The 21,643-nt window shown below is 37.7% G+C and overlaps 1 protein-coding gene and 1 long non-coding RNA gene across 2 annotated transcripts in view; both read left to right on the forward strand.

The window, feature by feature from the left end:
- Positions 1-21,643, forward strand: part of LOC137259549 (myotrophin-like) — a 148,751-nt gene that overhangs the window by 119,606 nt on the left and 7,502 nt on the right. The gene's annotated exons all lie outside the window — the stretch shown is intronic.
- Positions 8,058-9,338, forward strand: LOC137259897 (uncharacterized). The gene is made up of 3 exons (XR_010954715.1): positions 8,058-8,172; positions 9,049-9,117; positions 9,285-9,338. It is a non-coding gene; the product is annotated as an uncharacterized lncRNA (long non-coding RNA).

Below are 21,643 nucleotides of genomic sequence, written 5' to 3' on the forward strand. Positions count from 1 at the left end.
CAAATATTCAGTGTGGTTTCAGGAAAAATCGCAGTACCATTGATCGTTTGGTACGCTTAGAATCCTTCGTGAAAAATGCAATCGTAAATAAACAACATGCTGTATCAATTTTCTTTGATCTTGAGAAAGCTTATGATACGACCTGGAAGCATGGTATTTTGAGGGATTTACATGAATTTGGACTGAGAGGTCGTTTGCCTCTTTTTATATCAGAGTTTTTAAAAGACAGGCAATTTCAAGTCCGAGTAGGTTCTACCCTGTCTCATCATTACAATCAGGATCAGGGTGTCCCTCAAGGTAGTATTTTGTCTGTCACTTTGTTTAGTATTAAGATCAACAGTTTATCCAAGGTTTTAAATGATTCAATTGATGGATCATGATTTGTGGATGATTTTAATATTTCTTGCCGTGGTAAAAATATGCACACTATTGAAAGACAACTGCAGTTATGTTTGAACAAAATAAATAAATGGTGTCTTGAAAATGGCTTCAAATTTTCTAAATCCAAAACTAATTGCATACATTTTTGTAGAAAATATAAGCCGCATAAGGACCCTGAACTATCTTTAAATGGCACTCCCATCAAGGTTGTAAAGGAGGCCAAGTTCCTGGGTTTAATTTTCGATTCTCATTTAACCTTCTTGCCACACATTAAATCCCTTAAAGCTAAATGTCTGAAGGCACTAGATTTGTTAAAGGTTGTTTCAAATTCAAAGTGGGGAGGGGATCAAGTTACCCTCCTTCACTTATACCGATCATTGGTACGATCTAATCTTGATTATGGCTCCATTGTGTATGGTGGAGCCTGTAAAAGCAACCTCAAACTATTAGATTCTGTCCATCACCAAGGTCTAAGACTTTGTCTTGGATCTTTTAGAACCTCACCTGTTGCCAGTCTCTATGTTGAGGCTGATGAATCATCTCTTTCACAACGCCGTATAAAATTGTCTTTACAATACATTACTAAACTATATTCTAATAAATCTAACCCAGCCTATGACTGTGTGTTCAATCCGCTTTATGAAAATTTGTATGACAAGAGGTCTTCTCTTGTTCCACCTCTAGGACACAGAATTAAACCCTTTCTTTCTTCGGCCAGAATTGAGCTGGAAAACATAGCTCCCTCCCGTCTCCTTTCTTCTCCTCCTTGGCAGTTGGTTAGGCCACAAGTTGACCTAACATTAACTTCATTTAAAAAATCAGAAACTAATGAATTACAATATAAACAAGAATATAATCAATTAAAACATAAATATAGCAATTACAAACCCTTATTTACAGGTGGATCCAAGGACGGTGGTGCAGTAGCTTGTGCCACTGTCATTGGATCGAGAACAATATCTTCTAGACTTCCCGATAACAGCACTATTTTTACTGCAGAAGCAAACGCCATATTAACTGCTCTTCAATATATTCAAAGACACCCTAAACATAAACAGTATATAATCTATTCAGACTCTCTCTTGCCTTCAGGCTATTAAAAATCTTTCTTGTAAACATCCACTTTTGATAGAAATTATTGAATTGTACAATAATCTTGCTACTGGCCAGTGCGACATTGTTCTTTGTTGGTTACCTAGTCACGTTGGCATTTCTGGTAACACAATGGCCGATCTTGCTGCTAAAGCAGCACTCAGCAAATCTGTGACACCACTTCTTATTCCATACTCAGATTATAAAGCTGCAATAAGATCTTATATCCGTGATCTGATGCAGAAGAAGTGGGACACCCAAGTGGGTATAAATAAATTACATGACATAAAACCTTATATCGGTTATACTTACTTGGGTTGTCAGTCCAGATTTGAGGAGGTCATTATGCGACGATGTCGCATTGGCCATACGAGGTATACTCACGAGTATTTATTAAAAGGCGAAGATCCTCCGTTTTGTATCCCTTGTGATGAAAGAATCAGTCAAGCATGTCCTGCTTGACTGTGTTGAATATTCCATCACAAGGGATAAATATTTTAATTCACGAACTTTGAAGGATCTTTTTAATTCTGTTAGCTCTCATTTAATTATTGCATTTTTAGAAGAATTAGATTTGCTAAATGAATTGTAAATAAATGAATATTTTATGCTTGGAAGTTTGAATTAGTACCTTAGAGTGTTAGTGGCTGTATCCTCGAGGGGGGTTAAAGCACTGTAAAATTATTGTCCTCCTGAGAGGATACGTAAGTCCCAAAACATTTGAAGTCAAATTTGATCTTCCATTTTGTCTTAGCCGTAGAATATGTGTCATTTTAATTTGTGGCTAATCTTGCTTACAATCACCATCAACTGAGGGGATGATGTAAATCCAGCTAGGGACCATGCAGGTAGCAGAAGTACTGTAAGTCCCCATGGACCCTAGTATGGTGATCTACCTTCAGTTGTTGGTGATCTATATAGCCTGTTTTTATATTGTATTGTCAGAATAGGAATATTAGTTTTAACTTTTCACGCTAGTTTTATTTCTTATTGTGATATTCTAGTTGTTTTACTGTCCTTCGTCGACAGGTTTTTATCATATACATAGATTCCTTTTTTTAAGAATGCTCTCGTCACGATATGGCTGCAATACTGCCGATGTGACGTTAAATGTTAACTCACTCACTCTAAGGTTTCCTCTGGGAAGGATTCATCTGCTTCTCAGAAACAGGCATCTAAATCAGACTCTAATGTGAAGTCAAATGTGAACATTACATCGAGATCGAGCAATGAAATCACGAAGAAAAATCAACGTAACAGGCCTCCTAAGGGGTCTAATGATCAGGTCCAACTATATAATAAGTTTGGATCACTTGAGGCCATGGATGTGTCCGACCACATCCAAGGTCGGACTCATAGCTTGTCACCCACAAGGAAAGTGAGGGGTAGATCTCATGTACATCCACCAAGGAAATAATGTCGTCTGCTATAATTCAGTGGAATTGTAGAGGACTCCGGAATAATTTAAATGATCTACACTTATTAAAACAAGATTTTAAACCGTCGGCGTTCTGCATCCAAGAAACCTATCTGAAACAGACAGATAATTTTGAGCTCCGTCCCTTCAATGCATACCACTCCTTTTCTCCTCCGGGTGATAGAGCTTCTGGTGGTTCATCAATCCTGGTGAGGAACAATATTATCCATAGCTCAGTACCACTAAAAACAAATCTTCAAGTTGTTGCAGTCCGACTTACATTACAAGTTGTTTGTTACTTTATGCTCTTTATATATTCCGCTTTCATCGGCTGTCCAACTAACTGATCTGCAAGATCTTTATGAGTAACTACCTAAACCCTGTATAATCATGGGTGATTTAAATGGCCACAGTCCACTATGGGGTGGCATTAATACAAACACCAAAGGTAAATTACTAGAGGAATTTATTTCAAATAATGATTTATGCATATATAATGACGGCTCAAATACGTATTTACATCCTGGCACAGGTACTTATTCAGCTCTTGATTTGTCTATTACTGATTCCAACCTATTAAGTGAATTTGAATGGTCAGTCCACGACGATCTCTGTGGAAGTGACCATTTCCCAACAATATTAAACCCTGTGATTCCATCTGACGTTACACCATCATTAAGATGGAATTTTAAAAAAGCTAACTGGCCTTTATATGAAACACTCTGTGCAGACAAACTTAAACCTGAACTTTTTAATGATATTCCTGATGCCATACAATGTTTTTCAGATGAATTGAATAATATTGCTGACGAGTGTATACCAAAGTCCTCTGCAGTTCCACACATAAGAAAACCATGGTTTAATGATGAATGCAAACAGGCTAGGAAAGCACGGAAGAGAGCGGAGCATTATTACCGTCGCCATCCTATGGTCCACAATTTAGACAAATTCAAAATTTTAAATGCTAAAGCAAGGCGTACTTTCAAGCAAAGTAAACGCCACTCTTGGCGAACCTATATATCTAAAATAAATTCACGCACACCGATATCAAAGGTGTGGAATATGATCCAGAAAATCAATTCTAAATCTAGCATTCACCATCTCCAAGATGGGAAACATTTATTGACTAATAAATCAGACATTGCGAATAAACTTGGTGAGACATTGGCAAAACATTCTTCCTCATCAAATTATGTACCCCAATTTCAAAAATACCAAAATCAGCAAGAAAAGAAGGTTATTAATTTCAGTTCAGATAATGGGGAAGATTACAACGAAACGTTTTCGATACATGAGCTTCATACTGCTCTTGACCAGGCTCACAATACTGCTACAGGAGCTGATAACATACATTATCAACTTCTGAAGCACTTACCGGAATCCTGTTTAGAGACCCTTTTAAATATTTTTGATAGTATTTGGACATCTGGTGAATTTCCTTCTTCATGGCGTGATGCTATAATTGTTCCAATTCCTAAACCTGGACGTGACCATACCGATCCTTCCAATTATAGACCAATTTCACCCACTAGCTGTGTTTGCAAAACCATGGAACGCATCATCAATAACCGATGAGTCTGGTACTTGGAAACAAATAATCTAATCAGTGATGTACAATGTGGTTTCCGTAAAAACAGAAGTACCATTGATCATTTAGTACGTTTAGAATCTTTTGTTAAAAATGCCATCATTAATAAACTACATGCAGTGTCGATCTTTTTCGATCTGGAAAAAGCATACGATACGACGTGGAAATATGGTATTTTAAGAGACTTACATGATTTTGGATTAAGGGGTCGTTTGCCTCAATTTTATCAAATTTCTTAAACGATAGACAATTTCAAGTCCGGGTGGGTTCAACCTTATCTGACCATTATAATCAGGATCAGGGTGTCCCACAAGGCAGTATTTTGTCTGTCACACTGTTTAGTATTAAGATTAACAGTTTGTCCAAGGTTTTAAATGATTCAATAGATAGATCACTTTTCGTGGATGATTTTAATATTTCTTGTCGTGGTAAAAATATTGAACTACAGTTATGTTTAAACAAAGTAAATAAATGGTGTCTCGAAAATGGATTCAAATTTTCTCAGTCAAAAATTAATTGTCTACACTTCTGTAGAAAATATAAGCCACATAAGGACCCGGAACTGTTTCTAGATGGCACTCCCATCAATGTGGTCAAGGAGACCAAGTTCTTGGGTATAATTCTCGACTCCCGTTTAACTTTTCTTCCGCATATTAAATATATAAAAAGTAAATGCTTGAAGGCGCTGGATTTAATAAAAGTTGTTTCCAACGCAAAATGGGGAGGGGACCAAGCAACCCTCCTTCACCTCTACAGATCATTGGTCCGTTCAAAGCTTGATTATGGCTCCATTGTATATGGTGGAGCCTGTAGAAGCAACCTTAAACTTCTTGATCCTGTCCACCACCAAGGTTTAAGACTTTGTCTTGGGTCTTTCAGAACTTCCCCTATTGATAGTCTCTACGTTGAGGCAGATGAACCATCTCTTACACAACGTCGTATAAAATTGTCTTTACAATACATTACTAAATTATACTCTAATGAATCTAACCCTGCCCATAACTGTGTGTTCAATCCCCTTTATGAGGACTTATACAACAAAAAATCTTCTCTTGTTCCGCCTCTTGGACTGAGAATTAAGCCATTTATTGCTGTTTCCGGCATTGAGCTGGAAAGTATAGCTCCTTCCTGTCTTCTTTCTTCTCCTCCTTGGCAATTGGTTAGGCCACATGTTGACTTAACATTAACTGGATTTAAAAAATCAGAAACTAATGAATTACAATATAAACAAGAATATCATCAATTAAAAAGTAAATACAACAACTATAAATGTATATACACAGATGGGTCCAAGGATGGTGGTGCAGTGGCTTGTGCCACTGTCATTGGATCCAGAACAATATCGTCAAGATTACCGGATAATAGTTCTATTTTCACTGCTGAAGCTAACGCCATATTAACGGCTCTTCAATATATTCAGAAACATCCTAAACACAAACAATACATAATCTATTCAGATTCTCTTTCTTGCCTTCAGGCTATTAAAAATATTTCTTGCAGGCATCCACTTTTAGTAGAAATTATTGAACTGTGTAATGATCTTGCCACTGGCCAATACGACATCGTCTTCTGTTGGTTACCCAGCCATGTAGGAATCTCAGGTAACACATTGGCTGACCTTGCTGCTAAGGCAGCACTCAACAAATCTGTGACACCACTTCTTATTCCTTACAGTGATTATAAAGCCGCCATTAGATCTTATATCCGTGATCTGATGCAGAAGAAGTGGGACACCCAAGTGGGTATAAACAAAGTACATGCGATAAAACCCTCTATTGGTTATACCTACTTGGGTTGTCAGTCCAGATTTGAAGAGGTCATTATGCGACGATGTCGCATTGGCCACACAAGATACACACACGAATATATACTAAAAGGTGAGGATCCTCCGTTTTGTATCCCTTGTGATGAAAGAATCCACTGCAAAAATGACTTGGTTTCCAGAAACCTGGAAACCATCCGTAATGAGGGTAATTGCGGAATCCAGTTGGTTTCCATTCTCTGAAACTCACTAACTGAGTTTCCAACTAGATTCCATTTTGGAAGTGTGATTTTGGCATTTCTGTAAATGGAAACCAAAATGAAACTAAGTTCGGGGGTTTCTTGTTGGTTTCCATACCTGGAATTTGCAACTCTCAGATCTCACTAAATGGAAACCAACTTAAAAGTAGAAAATGTAGTTTCATGTTGGTTTCCATTGCGCTGTTTTGAACTAACTAACATAAAATGTGTAATTGTTTACCATCCTGACATCCAGTTGGTGTCCATTCAGTATCCATCTGAATGTGCCTGGGGAAGGAATAGTAGATTCGGTTCTTTGCTTAGAACAAGACAACAAAAGTAAATTGTTGACGCATCATTCTGTGGATATCACAAGATTAAATGTGGCTTCAAACTGATGATACAAGAACAAACTATACACTTTTCTCCTTCACATTCTTGTTTATTCGTAATGTAATGAAGCATCATATTCCAACTACCATGCACACAAACTTCACAATAACCGCACTAAACATGAAAATGGTGCTAGGCACACTTAGTTCCGTTTCTCTAGATTGGGATGAATGGGGCAAGTCCAGGTTTCGGTTGTCTGCTTTGTCAAATTGAGGATCAGACGCTTTCTTTATCTGAAAAGAAATAATAAAACAGTGATATCTATATACAAGAATAAAAGGTGAGTTGACTCTGCATAGAAACATTGCTCAAACTTTTATTATATATTAATTATAACTTATTGGATCATTGAGTTGTGTACGGGCTTGCAATTGTATTCCTTTCAGTAAATATATTGTATAAAAATAAAATTAAAGCCACTTCAGCAATAGTTCAGATATATATTAATAATTAAAAGGTAAATGATGCAATATATATAAAAAACAGGCTATAGACTGCCAACTCCTGGGAATGTGAAAGAGTATAAGCATTTAGGAAGATTAGTATAAGTCATTAAAACAATTGTCAGTTCGGTACTTACATGATGATATTTATGCAGAATATACGTGAATTATACAATAAACTGATGCAGCGCGGTAAAGTTTAGCGTTAAAAGCATTTATAATAGGCATACTTTGACACTGAGTTTAAATACTTGACAACTAATCAGTGTCAGGTCATTAGTGTGTCGGGGTTCGTGTGTCGGCTTCACTGGGGCAGTCCCCACTTAACAGGCTCCTATTATCAAAATTAGCTAGCTGTAAAAACAATAGAACTTACCTGAGTCAGGTGTTGACAGACAAACCCGGAAGTTATGAACCGGTAATCCATGGGCACGCGAACTCGTGACATTTTATGAAAGCAACAGTTTTGTGTACTGAAGTGGTCGTTTTCAGTCTTTGTCTTAAAATCACATCCAAATTGGGTCAGAGAAGGATTTCGTGCCTGCCAATCGAAAAAGGATCAGGTATTTCTTATTACCCACAATGCCCCTACGCACAGTTGCCGCCATTTTGTCACTTGATCCCAAGTTGTTTTGAGACGACTATTTTGAAAGCAGTTCTCACCCGGTATGTCCAGTAACGACGACAAGGAAGTCAACACAGTGCAGTATTCCTACGTTTGCCCGTGCTATCTGATTCAAGAGACTGGCAATGAGATTTACAATAGAAGCTTTTGAGATTCGGATACGTGAAAAATTGAGAAGAGCAGCAGTCGTCGATCGCCGCGGGAGAAAAGGAACATTCCACGATCTGGTCAGGTGCAGTGTTATTTTCTTGAAATAAGCAATAGCACATGTTATTCGTAATGTTTAACGTAAATAAGTAACTACTACAATACATATGAAATTTTAGACTTGATGGACCTCGGTAAACAAATGCGTGTCGAATTCTTAGCAAGAGAGATGTATGGCTTCCTTCACTCAGCACTCGGTTAATTCAAGAACTCAATATTACTGTGATTTGGATCAGCTCACACACGATTAAAATGGTTCAATGTGTTAATGAATTATCTTTGCAAGAAAAAAATAAATCACAAATATCTATGGTATATTATTGCTAATGTGCTTGTTACGACTCAAAATAACTTCAAACGTATTTATAAATACGAATATTTATTTAAGAAATCCTTTTCACATTGCTTTTGATATTTGCACGTTTGAAAACAATGTAGTCGGGAATAGTGTGTCATTTTGCATTTTTAGGTTAGGCATTCTCTGACCAGATTTGGTGCATTGTTGGAGGGAAATTTCAAAATTGAAATTTCACAATGTTTTCAAACTAATATTGAAGAGTTTTATATTATTGATTTATGATTTAATTTAGATTTGCCATCTGATGTAAGTAGTGTTATGCTTATCATATCAAGATTTAACGAACTCTGAATGAAGAAATGTGGATTGTGTTAGTCCCACAGAAAAGGTTATGAAGAGTATATAAAGAACATATGGGTATACAATGATGGATTGCCAACCCAAAATAGTATATGAATTTGCTGACCTGGATTCTTTTCATCTAGCATATTCTACACTTTGCAAATTGATATTTATTCTTTTTATTCGACACTTAATTGTTTTCAAGAGTGCAATATGACAAGTTCCTGACTTTTTTTAATCGATGCATTTCTACGTTTCCAGCATAAAGGAGGGCAGTGTTGGAAAAACTGAAGACGGCAGTCTGGACCAACTCATTTTGACATACAAAAGGTATGTATAACCTGAACCGTCCAGTACACAATGCACATACAACATAACCAAATAATGTAAATCCTAGGAATCAGTAAAAATGCATGGCGCATGTAATTATTCTTGTAACCTCCAACTGGAAACATATTTCACTTATAGTTATGCATCATGCGCATGTCTCCTTTCAGAAGCTTTTTGATGGGTTTGGATGAACAAGATGGATCACTTATGAAGGTGTGGGGGAAAACAGAGGCCCAAGGCTTACATGCAAAGAACGGCAAAAAGTTCAGAGTAAGTAAACGTATTCTAGTCATTTGACATCTTGCAGAGATTAAAAATTTTAAGGAAACCTTTAAAATATCAAGTTAATTTGGATTCTTTCTATGTACATTCAAGGAATTTCAAAATGAACACTGTTTAAAATGTGCAATTTATCTTTTGAAAAATACAGCTTAAAAAGGTTTAAATATTATGCAGCACATTATGCTGCAGCGTATGCTTGTGACCCCATATTCATAGCTTGTCTGGATGAATGACTCCACATTATTGGTTAAGTAAACATGTCTTTTCACAATAACGGATAAATCGTAGTTCTATACTCATAATGTGCATTGTAAGTAACATTCAGAAAATATATTATGGCTTTCAAAGGCGAATTTCTTCATGTCTCTGCACTCTATCATATATCAATAAGATGTTCTGCGATTGAAACTTTTGAAGTCAAATGCTCAGTTTATACTTTTTGATCTCTTCGCCTATCGGACATGTTGGTTCAGTGTATTTCACCTCAAGCAATGTTTGACAGTTTTCTTTTCTCTAAGCCATGGATATCGTAGACGAATGCTTGTTTGTACTGATAGTTTGTTTTCTAAATTTCAGAAGCTGGAAAGCAGGAAGGCTGTGAAACGATTGACTGGCCGGAGAAGAAGCACACAGTTCTTCCTCTCTTGGGGAAAGAGCTAACATTTTTCAAACGAGGAATATTCCGAATATTATTTGTTTACAAACATATTGTTGAATATAAATAAACTTTTAATGAATTTGTGTTTTATTCTGTTGTTTGTCATCCTGAAGCCTTTTACCATTATGCAATTGTATAAAATACCTGATTTGCTACATGTGAGATATGAAACAACATATTTTCCGGAGGACCGGGTAAAGGGCCCACACGAGCAAGTTTCAGTTCATGGAAACTAGGTATTAAACTAGGTTGGAAACTACAACACGGAAACCAGGTTGAAACCTGCAATAAACTCCTACATGGAAACCAGGTTGAAACCTGCAATAAACTCCTACATGGAAACCAGGTTGAAACCTGCAATAAACTCATACATGGAAACCAGGTTGAAACCTACAGTAAACTCATACATGGAAACCAGGTTGAAACCTGCAATAAACTCATACATGGAAACCAGGTTGAAACCTACAATAAACTCATACATGGAAACCAGGTTGAAACCTACAATAAACTCATACATGGAAACCAGGTTGAAACCTACATAAACTCGTACATATAAACCAACTGGATCCCGCTTGGAGGAGTGGGTAATGAAACGAACTGGAAACCATCCTGGAATGGTGCAGTTTCAGTTGCATGGAAACCACAATGAAACTATAGGAAACTCCCTGGAAACCAACTGGAAATGTTGGTTTCCATGACGTTTCTTCTCGGTTTCAGTGTTCCGGAAACCAGTTTATTTTTGCTGTGATCACAGTCAAGCATATCTTGCTTGGCTGTGTTGAGTATTCCATCACAAGGGACACTTATTTCAATTCAAGAACAATGAAGGATCTTTTTAACAATACTAGTTCTCATTTAATTATAGGATTTTTAAAAGCATTAGATCTGTTAGCTGATTGGTAAATAGATATATATTTTATAATTGGAAGTTTAAATTTGTAACTCAAATTGTTAGTGGCTGTACCCTCAAAGGGGGTTAAAGTACTGTAAAATTATTGTCCTCCTGAGAGGGTACGTAAGTCCCGAAATATTTGATCTAAATTTAAGGTTTCCAGGCTTTTAATCGCAGTATTTTTGTTATTTTAATGTATGGCTAATTCTCCGCATAAAAGCCAATGACTGAAGGGATGATGTGAATCCAGCTAGGGTCCATGTAGGTAGCAAAAGTACTGTAAGTCCCCATGGTCCCTAGTGTGGTGATCTACCTTCAGTTGTTGGCGATCCATAGCCCATTTTTATATTGTATTGTCCTCTTATAGTTGAACTGTTCTAGATCTAATTACTAGTTGTACATTCTCCGTGATATTCTAGTTGTTTTACTGTCCTTTGTTGACAGGTTTTTTAGGATATAAATATATTCCATTTCATGTTAAATTGTTCTCGTCACGATATGGATGAAATATTGCCGATGTGACGTTAAATATTAACTCACTCACTCACTCTTGAGCAAGCTCATGACACAGCAGCGGGTGATGACAATATTCATTATCAGCTCCTGAAACACTTTCCTGAACCATGTCTGGTTACAATTTTGGATATATATTTGACAAAATATGGACATCTGGAAACTTTCCCCCTTCATGGCATAATGCCATTGTGGCCCCTATACCCAAACCTGGTAAGGATCCTACTGATCCTTCCAATTACAGACCGATATCTTTAACCAGCTGTGTCTGTAAAACCTTGGAGGGAATGGTAAATAACAGATTCATTTGGTATCTTGAAACCAATAACCTCGAGCTCATTACAAATATTCAATTTCGGAAGAATAGAAGTACTATTGATCATCTGGTACGTTTCGAATTCTTCGTTAAAAATGCTATAGTGAATAAACAACATGCTGTGTCAATTTTCTTTGATCTCGAGAAAGCTTATGACACGACATGGAAGCATGGTATTTTGAGGGATTTACATGACTTTGGGTTGAGAGGCCGTTTGCCTCTTTTTATATCACAGTTTTTGAAAAAACAGGCAATTTCAAGTCCGAGTGGGTTCAACCCTGTCTGACCATTATAATCAAGATCAGGGTGTTCCACAAGGCAGTCTTTTGTCTGTCACATTATTTAGTATTAAGATCAACAGTTTATCTAAGGTTTTAAACGATTCCATTGACGGATCACTTTTTGAGGATGATTTTAATATTTCTTGTCGTGGTAAAAATATGCATACTGTTGAACGGCAATTAGAGTTGTGTTTAAATAGAATAAATAAATGGTGTCTAGAAAACGGCTTTAAAATTTCTAAATCCAAAACTAATTGTATACACTTTTGTAGAAAATATAAGTCACATAAGGACCCAGAATTATCTTTAAATGGCATCCCTATCAAAGTTGCAAAAGAGGTCAAGTTCTTGGGTTTAATTTTCGATTCTCATTTAACATTCTTACCACATATTAAATCCCTTAAAGCTAAATGCCTGAATTCACTGAAATGTGTGTGTGTGTGTGTGTGTGTGTGTGTGTGTGTGTGTGTGTGTGTGTGTGTGTGTGTGTGTGTGTGGTGGTTGGGGGGATGGGGGTGTGTGGGCTGATCAAGCTACCCTCCTTCACTTATACAGATCATTACTACGATCTAACTTTGATTATGGTTCCATCGTATATGGTGGAGCATGCAAAAGCAACCTGAAACCTCTTGATTCTATCCACCACCAAGGTCTAAGACTTTGTCTTGGGTCCTTCAGAACCTCACCTGTTAACAGACCTTACGTTGAGGCCGATGAACCTTCTCTTACACAACGTCGTATAAAAATTGTTTTTACAATATATCACTAAATTATACTCTAATGAATCTAACCCTGCATATAACTGTGTGTTCAATACATTTTATCGGGATTTGTACGACAAGAAGCCTTCTCTTGTTCGACCTATTGGCCACAAAATTAAATCATTTCTTTCTTCGGCTGGCATTGAGCTGGAAAACATAGCTCTCTCCCGTCTTCTTTCTTCTCCTCCTTGGCAGTTGGTTAGGCCACAAGTGAACCTAACATTAACCACATTAATAAAAACAGAAACTAATGAATTACAATATAAGCAAGAATATAATCAATTAAAACATAAATATAGCAATTATGAACCCGCGCAGTAGCTTGTGCCACTGTCACTGGATCGAGAACAATATCTTCTAGAATTCCAGATAACAGCTCTATTTTTACTGCAGAAGCAAACGCCATATTAAAACCTTGTGTTGGTTATACCTACTTGGGTTGTCAATCCAGATTTGAAGGGGTAATCATGCGGCAATGTCGTATTGGCCATACTAGATATACACATAACTATTTGCTTAAAGTAGAGGATCCTCTACTTTGTATCCCTTGTGATGAAAGAGTCACAGTCAAGCATATTCTGCTTGACTGTATTGAGTATTCCATCACAAGAGATCAATATTTTATTTCACAAACTGTAAAGGATCTTTTTAATAACACAAGTTCTCATTTAACCATTGCATTTTTAAAAGAATTACATTTATTAACTGAATTGTAAATAGATAAATATTTTATTATTGGAAGTTTAAATTTGTAACTCTGCTTGTTAGTGGCTGTGTCCTCGAAGGGGGTTGAAGTACCGTAAAATTATTGTAATATTGAGAGTGTCCACAAACATTCGGAGTAAATTCTAAATTTCCAGGTTTTTAATCGTAGAATTTATTCTATGGCTAGATTTGACAAGTTGCTGACGGTTGAGAGCATGATGTAAATCCAGCTAGGGTCCCTGCAGGTAGCAAAAGTACTGTAAGTCCCCATGGTCCCTAATATGGTGATCTGTCTTCAGTTGTTGGCAATCTATAGCCCATTTTTATATTGTATTGTCCTGTATAAATAAACTGTTTTAGTTACTAGTTTTACATTCGTTTCTGTGACAGTGTAGTGGTTTTACTGTCCTTTGTCGACAGGGTGTTATAATACTCATATATTCCATTTCAATGTTATGTTCCCGTCAGGATGTGGCTGAAATATTGCCAATGTGACGTTAAATATTAACTCACTCACTCACTCACTAATTTTAAAATACTTAAACCCCCTTTGAGGGTACAGCCACTAACAATCTCAGTTGGGACCTAAACGAGTGACATTCGCGAAGGACATAAACTTCATATGAAAGGGGAACGAGGATTGTATACTATTTATTACCGACATTCTAAAAAGGTGAAAATATCGTCAAAGTAAAGCCAGACTTTGCACCCTCTATAATGATACCACGCAGATTAATACATTATATTGGTGACTGGAATGTCAACTGCTTCACTCCAGTAATACATATGCTGCACAGAGGGACTGCATTTCCTATAACTAGTCAAGAAAATAAACAAATTACGATAGAATCAAGTTGGAATCCAATTCAATTATTTTCAATTTAGGATTTGGTTTCAAATGCAGCAGTGTAATTAATCAAAACACTTGTGAAGTTTGAACATTTTAAACTGAGCTACGTGATCTAAATCTCGCATGGACGTCAGTCAGCCTTCAGTGTCGGGCTATTGTAGTCATCACGCTGAGAAGTGTTCACCATCATGACGTTAATAGGGAGTATTTAATGAGGAGCGGTACACACTACAGCGGAAGCCAAATGTGAATAACAGGGAACTGTATCATATGTTTAAACATGCAACACTAGGCTTTGGATGTCAGTGACGCCTAATCATCTCGACTTGGAATTCTCACTTGTCGAGATTCGATGTTTGCGTTAACGACTCCACTCAAAAAAAGGGCCTGAAAACACATTGCCTCGAATGAAGACGATTTCAAGCCTATTGTGTTCAGACAGTGGGAAGTGAGTTTCACCCCTACATGAGAAACCACGTGAGGCATGGCATTTGTTTCGTACGGGAGGAAGCGAGTGGATGTGACAGACAGTGACAGTAACAGTGACAGTGATCAAGATACAAGAGCACCACTCATCTTTTCATATTTAGTGTTCGAAACCTTTGTGTAGTCCGGACAACATGAACACTGAAGGTATTCAGTAGCCTGATGATATTTCACACCTCTTTCAACCAGCTGTCAGTCAATTTTCACAAAATCATAGGATTGAACATGCTGAGGGTTTGAATCGCTGAAACAATATTTCTGGGTCCTACAAACATACACTGATATCTATATACATATAAAGAAGATATGTAGATCTACGCATACTATATTCATATCAGTATACGTTTGTAAGAAGCAGGACATATTATTTTTAGTAGTACAAGGCCCTATGTCAAGGTTTACGGGCGACGTCATATTCACAATCACGACAGACACCTAATACAACGTATTCATTTACTTACTTAGTTTGTTTAATTTTCGCTTTCATTATAGAACATTGCGTTATTATAGGGTTGCTTGTAACCGCACGCGCACGCGCACGCGCACGCGCAAACGCAGACACACACAAACAAATTGTACATTATTCCATAGAAGTGTTCTCGGTTTACATGCTCTCAGAAGGTGTGAAAACCTCAGAATGAAAATGATGTTTGGAGTGAGTAATAAAAGTAGTACCAGCAATGTCATTCAAATCACTAGAAGGGTAATATGGGTCACTTATATATTTAAAATTATATTAGATAGAAGACAACCTGATTCTTCTTTCTCCGTTTTGAAGGTTCCATCTGGTATGTGCAACGCAGGTCAACGATATTTGAAGACTCGATCTGGAAAAGGGGTTTGCGTAGAAGGTAATATCCAGTATTTTTAATATTATTGCTGCTATACTCACCTAACATGATTCGAAGCTCTTCATCAATTATCTGTGTATGTATTTGTCATGACATTTTTGTCATCATTTGTGTTTTCCGAATATGCTAGACCAGTGCACATTATCTGGTGTTTCACGTCCATCTTAGAACTGATACAAATGGTGTCGAAAACGACTTAGATCTGAGACTACGGGAGTAACAATGTTACTTTATATCTGTGGGCAGCACTAACCTCCAGCGCGTTACAAGATGAAAACATTCGAGACCAATGAATCAAGTCCCTGTTCACCTGGAGACCAGTCTTTAAAGAAGGATCTTCGAGACCTCTTTTTATCAGTGATCAATGATAAATTGATAGTGCTCATAATTCACTTTACATCTGAGGCAATGTTAGCTTCGAACAAATGCAAGCTCACTAATGGTAGAGACTAATGCTACAATACATTTTCCTATGTTCACGTTACATCCGAGACAGATATTAGCCATAGACAGTTGCGATTTCCGCTGTCATCTCAGATCATCTCTTATCAAGGGAACTTCAGCTTCGACTTACACAGGTGCTTCTTGACCACTTTGTATTTGAGACCAGCGTTGACCATATGAATTCACTAAAAAGAAGTTCACCTTTACAAGCTTGTAAATCTGTTGTAAAGATGATGTTTACAAGACATCTACAATTTTGGAAAGATGATGTTTACAAGACATTTACAATTTGTAAAGATCCACAAGGGGAGATAGCTGGTGGGTGATGGTAAAACCATCTGCAAGGCCTCAAATTCACACCTAGTAAATCCCAAAGGCTAATTACAGTTTGACCCCTCGACGTAATTAATGAGGTAACTGGGACGCGAAATAAGAGTGGGACAGACCAGTGTTCAGTGGACAGGGGTCACTCTGTTAGGGATAGGATGCTGATGCTCTTACTACAGTGTTCGGTGGAGTGAAGATGCATGGGTGTTTCTTTGACTATGCACAAGCTGTTTAGAAAAGAATTCCGACTCAGTATCCCACTTATTTTGTGTTTGGGCACAGTGAATAACAATAACCATAAACAATATCACCTTGACACCTCTGATAACATGCTAAATGATAGAGATTGTGACGTGATACTATAACACATGACGGTATATGTTGCTATGAATGATGTGGTCGATCCAACCTTTACCAATAGTACCAGTGATACAGAAGGGATAGGTCACCTTTTGAAATATTTCACATATTTGAGTTTTGTTGTTTCTGTTGGTTCTTCCTTTCTGTGGTCAGCCAAGCAACAATCCACCATAATCCCATAAAATCATTGAGGCATGAAGTCCCATACGCCGAATGAACTGTACCTAACTGAATAATTGTAGGCTTCGTGGGACTACACCTGTTGTACACGGGCTAGTTGCAGTTAACACATACTGCTATATTTAACATAACTAAACAATAACCTTCGGGAATTGAACCCCATGACAGAAATGTGCCTTGGACAAATAACAGGTTGGAGGTAGGCATGGGAGGTTAAAGTAACTTGTTGGAAAAGCCCATCCCAACGTTTTCCAGATGATAAATGTCATGTTGGACTGGAGACGCAAATTAATAAACTGAACATGGTGCAACATAGTACTGGCTAGACACTGCTCCCAAAGAAAACGAAACATCAAGACCTCCAGAGAGAAGTGTCCACCCTGGAAAACAGGGCATTATTGATATGTTGTATTATTTTGATAGGTTATCTCATGGACCGAAACTTTCTAAAAGGTCACATAAAAAAGGAAAACACAACTTTGCAGATTCTCATACATTTTTCGGTATGCAGTTACCGACACAAATCATAAAAAAATGCCAATTCATCTTATAAAGAAAAAAGGCGATGGAAAAAAAAAACGCCAACTCGGAGTTCAAGCGATTCACTAAATTTCCCCCAGCGCTGGGGGAAGAAGTTGTTTTAACAGTTGTGCTGTGGTGCGCCCATAACGCATGCGCAGTGAATAGGTTCGCGGAGCTTGAAAGAGTATGCATGCCCGGAGTATGAGATCGTGAGCAGTAGTCTAATCTTGGTTGTGTACACAAATAAGTAAATAATCTACTCGTTACATAAAAAAAAAACACTTTGATTGTAAGAAGCAGCCTCTATCACAGAGAAAAGTTAATGTCTGGTTTATTGACACCTATATGTATGGCTGTCTGTCAGCTAAATAAAATATGCAATACACAGCTTCAATCATTGATCACATGCAATTTAAACTTAGCACCTATCAGGCTATATGCCATAAACACAATGAATTGATTGATGACTCATGCACCCGAGTCCTGTCTCAGCCACATTATGTAATTAAGCAGGTGTGATACTTGTACATATGACATGTTTTTATGTCTATGGGTTGCAAAGAAACTACATCCGTTTTTCTCGGATGACTGGATCTCACGGAAACTGGTGCAAACGCTTGTCTGTTTCAAGTCCTGCGTTTTACTTGGACGAATGACAGTTTCCAATAGTTCACCATCTCTACTGAGATGATTTTTGATTGGATCGAACGCAAATTCAGAGATGGGTTTACAAAACCCAACATCTGTACATACATTCTTCATGGATAACAACATAGTGTATATGATTTTGCTTGACAGCGGTATATCAATCCATACTGAAACGACGCATCATATACAATACAAAAAGTTGTTATCCATAAAAATTCTTACTTTCTTGTAACTCGCCATACTTCTAAAATGCCCATCAAACACATCATCATTCTGAACACACTATGGGCCCCACCTTATGAGCCCTCGGCGTATCAGCAAATGAAGGAGAGAATCGGTAGTCGTCGTTACACTTGAGTACACATCCACCAGCTATGACTGGGTTTGGTCTCCGCTGGTTTCGTTATGAGGGACGAAAGTCCAAGTACACTGACCCAAAAAAGAAACGCATAGCTGAAATCTCATTTTTAAAGTAGATTTTTTCTGAAAATATGGAATGGAATGACAATTAATGTAAATATTAAGTGTTTTTATAGTCAATACAACCAAAACAGACAAACAAACACAACCTCTGGTGATTATTCGCCACACCACAGCACCTTGAAAACGCTTTGTATAATCTGCACGTGGGAAAATCTGAAAGCATTATGCACGTGCAAATGCAGGATCTCAATCTTGATTATGATGGCTATAAAAGGGGACAGGTCCTTTTGCGATTCATTCTTCGAATTTCTTTCTATGCGACGCGAAAAATGCCAAGGTTAAATGAAGAAAACAGAAATAGAGCCATTGGACGTCTGGAAGCTGGGGAAAGTCAGTCATCAGTTGCCAGACGTCTGAATGTGAGGCAGAGCACGATTTCCCGTCTCTGGCAACGATACACGCAACACAACTCGACCAGAGACCGTCCAAGGAGTGGGAGACCAAGGGTGACAACTCCAGCACAAGACCGCTACATCCGGGTGCTTCATCTGCGTAATCGGGCCGTCACTGCTACGTATACCGCTGATCACGTTCCTGGGCTGCGTAGAGTCTCTCCACAAACCATCAGGAATCGCCTAAGAGAGCATGGAATTCGACCTATATATGCGACCTCATGCAGGACCTGTTCTGCATCCCCATCACCGTCGTGCACGTCTTCAGTGGTGCAGGAACGTTCGGGCATGGAACCTCTTGAATTGGAGGAGGATCTGGTTCAGCGATGAGTCACGTTTTCTGCTGTACAGACATGATGGAAGGATGCGTGTTTACAGACGTCGAAATGAGAGATATGCTCGACAGTGCGTTCGTGAGGTCAACAGACACGGTGGTGGAGGTGTAATGATGTGGGGAGGCATATCTATGAACGGCAGGACACAGTTGGTGCATGTGCAAGGGAATCTCAATGCTGTACGCTACCGGGATGAAATTCTGAACCGTCATGTTGTTCCTACAATTGACGCTAGAAGGGAAATTTTCCAGCACGACAATGCAAGACCGCACACAGCACGCATTACCACGGATATCCTTGCCAACAACAACATTACAGTTCTTCCATGGCCCTCAAAATCGCCGGATTTGAACCCAATTGAACATTTATGGGACCAATTGGGTAAACGGTTACGACGTCGACAGCCGCAGCCACAGACACGTCTACAGTTGGTGAATGCGTTGCGAGATGAGTGGAGAAGAATCCCACAAAGGCGGATACGACGTCTTATACAGTCAATGCCCAGGCGATGCAGAGCAGTGATTGATGCCCGTGGTGGTCACACCAGATACTGACTTTCTCACTATGCCATGGAAAATAGAGACGCTTAATACCACTGTGGATGATTGTATGTCTTGACACACATTTGTTAATACCCGTGTGAATTATCATTGCTCAAGTTCCATTACTTTTTGTGCAATTTAAGTTAATAAATCATCTCTCATAACATTGGATTTTCACCTATGCGTTTCTTTTTTGGGCCAGTGTACAACCAGGGATACTCTACAGTACTCTATATATTCTCCCTGGTACAACATATTGCACTTCTGAATCGCGATTGTACGCCTGTAGTTTTATTTATTTTCTTACAAGCCGCAGAACTGATATAATGGAATATATGTTACTAGTACTTATAGTGGTGGAATATTTGACATGTTGATATTTCATAATGCCTAATGCCTTGTTAATTGATATCAGTTAAGATTCATCAATTAACATGCCTTCTTCCTTGTTAATTGATGGTAAGCCAAGTTACATAGTGCATCCTCTTAAAACAGTTTCATCTAATTCTTGATTCTCGAAAGCTAGTTAAATTGGTTTTCATGTTTACTTACTGTAGTTTTTCTGGAACATTTTCTCATGGCATCATTATGTTTGTTTTGGTTGTTTTTCTTTCTTGAGACGGTTTCCTTTTTTGTCTGCAAACATCTTGTCATAGCCAAAGCAACAAACAAAATACAATACCCTGACAGAAACTTTATGTTTCAATGAAACTGACGTATATTATAGAGTGATTACAGAATTGTACCAAGATGTCGTCACCAAACACATGCACCCGATTCAAACGGTTGAATAAAATCGCCCATGAACATCACATTTTGTTGCATAACTTTACTGTGCAACAAAAGTCACGTTTGGAGCTCAAGAAATGAGCATTCTTATTTATTTGACAGTGGGTTGTGCTCATTTTTTGTTGTGCACTGATGCATATAGGACAGAGCATTAAGCAGAACTGCAATACCTTGAAACTCAGCGTGCGGAATAACAGGGAGAGCTGCCTTAGCGTCCTTATTCTGTCCTGTTTCCAACCTGAAAAAATACAATTCTAAATTTATTGTCAGCACAATGAAGATAAATTCATGCCGAGGTTATTGTAGAAACACCTGAAGTTTTACTTGTTGAATTGTTTCATGCATTGAAACTCTTGCAGTTACTGTATTTAAATCATATTAAAGTATATTCTTAAGTCTGTTGTGGATTTAGGGTCATTCCTCTTACAGACTCAGCATAGAGCCTGCCTCACATTTGTCTGTGAAAGTAAATTCATGGGAAAAGTGCAATTAGCATTTTGAAAAACCTAACAAAATGACTAGCGGGTATTACAACTAAAGTCTTAAATAAAGTCTAATTACTGCTAATACAACATCGTATAAGAATATCTTGTCTGAAAACGTTACAAACATTTACAAAGAAATGAACAATCAATATAGTTTTTAAAATATATTTGTGTTAAATGTGATTTTGAAATGCCTTAGCGATTTTGAAAAGGATATATCTATTAAAGTCACTATTCCATCCATATAATGACGTGTGATATGGGAACCCAAAATACGTATATGCATGAATACTGGGATCAGTCTGTATTGCTCCGTCATTGTTGTTTTTGATGAAACCTATCTCTTAAAACATAAAACAGAACGTTTTACGTCTGTAAGAATACGTCCAAAATCAGTCTTATACTAATTATAATGGAAGTTACA

Source organism: Haliotis asinina, chromosome 13 (genome assembly GCF_037392515.1).
Source record: "Haliotis asinina isolate JCU_RB_2024 chromosome 13, JCU_Hal_asi_v2, whole genome shotgun sequence".
Classification (NCBI taxonomy): domain Eukaryota; kingdom Metazoa; phylum Mollusca; class Gastropoda; order Lepetellida; family Haliotidae; genus Haliotis; species Haliotis asinina.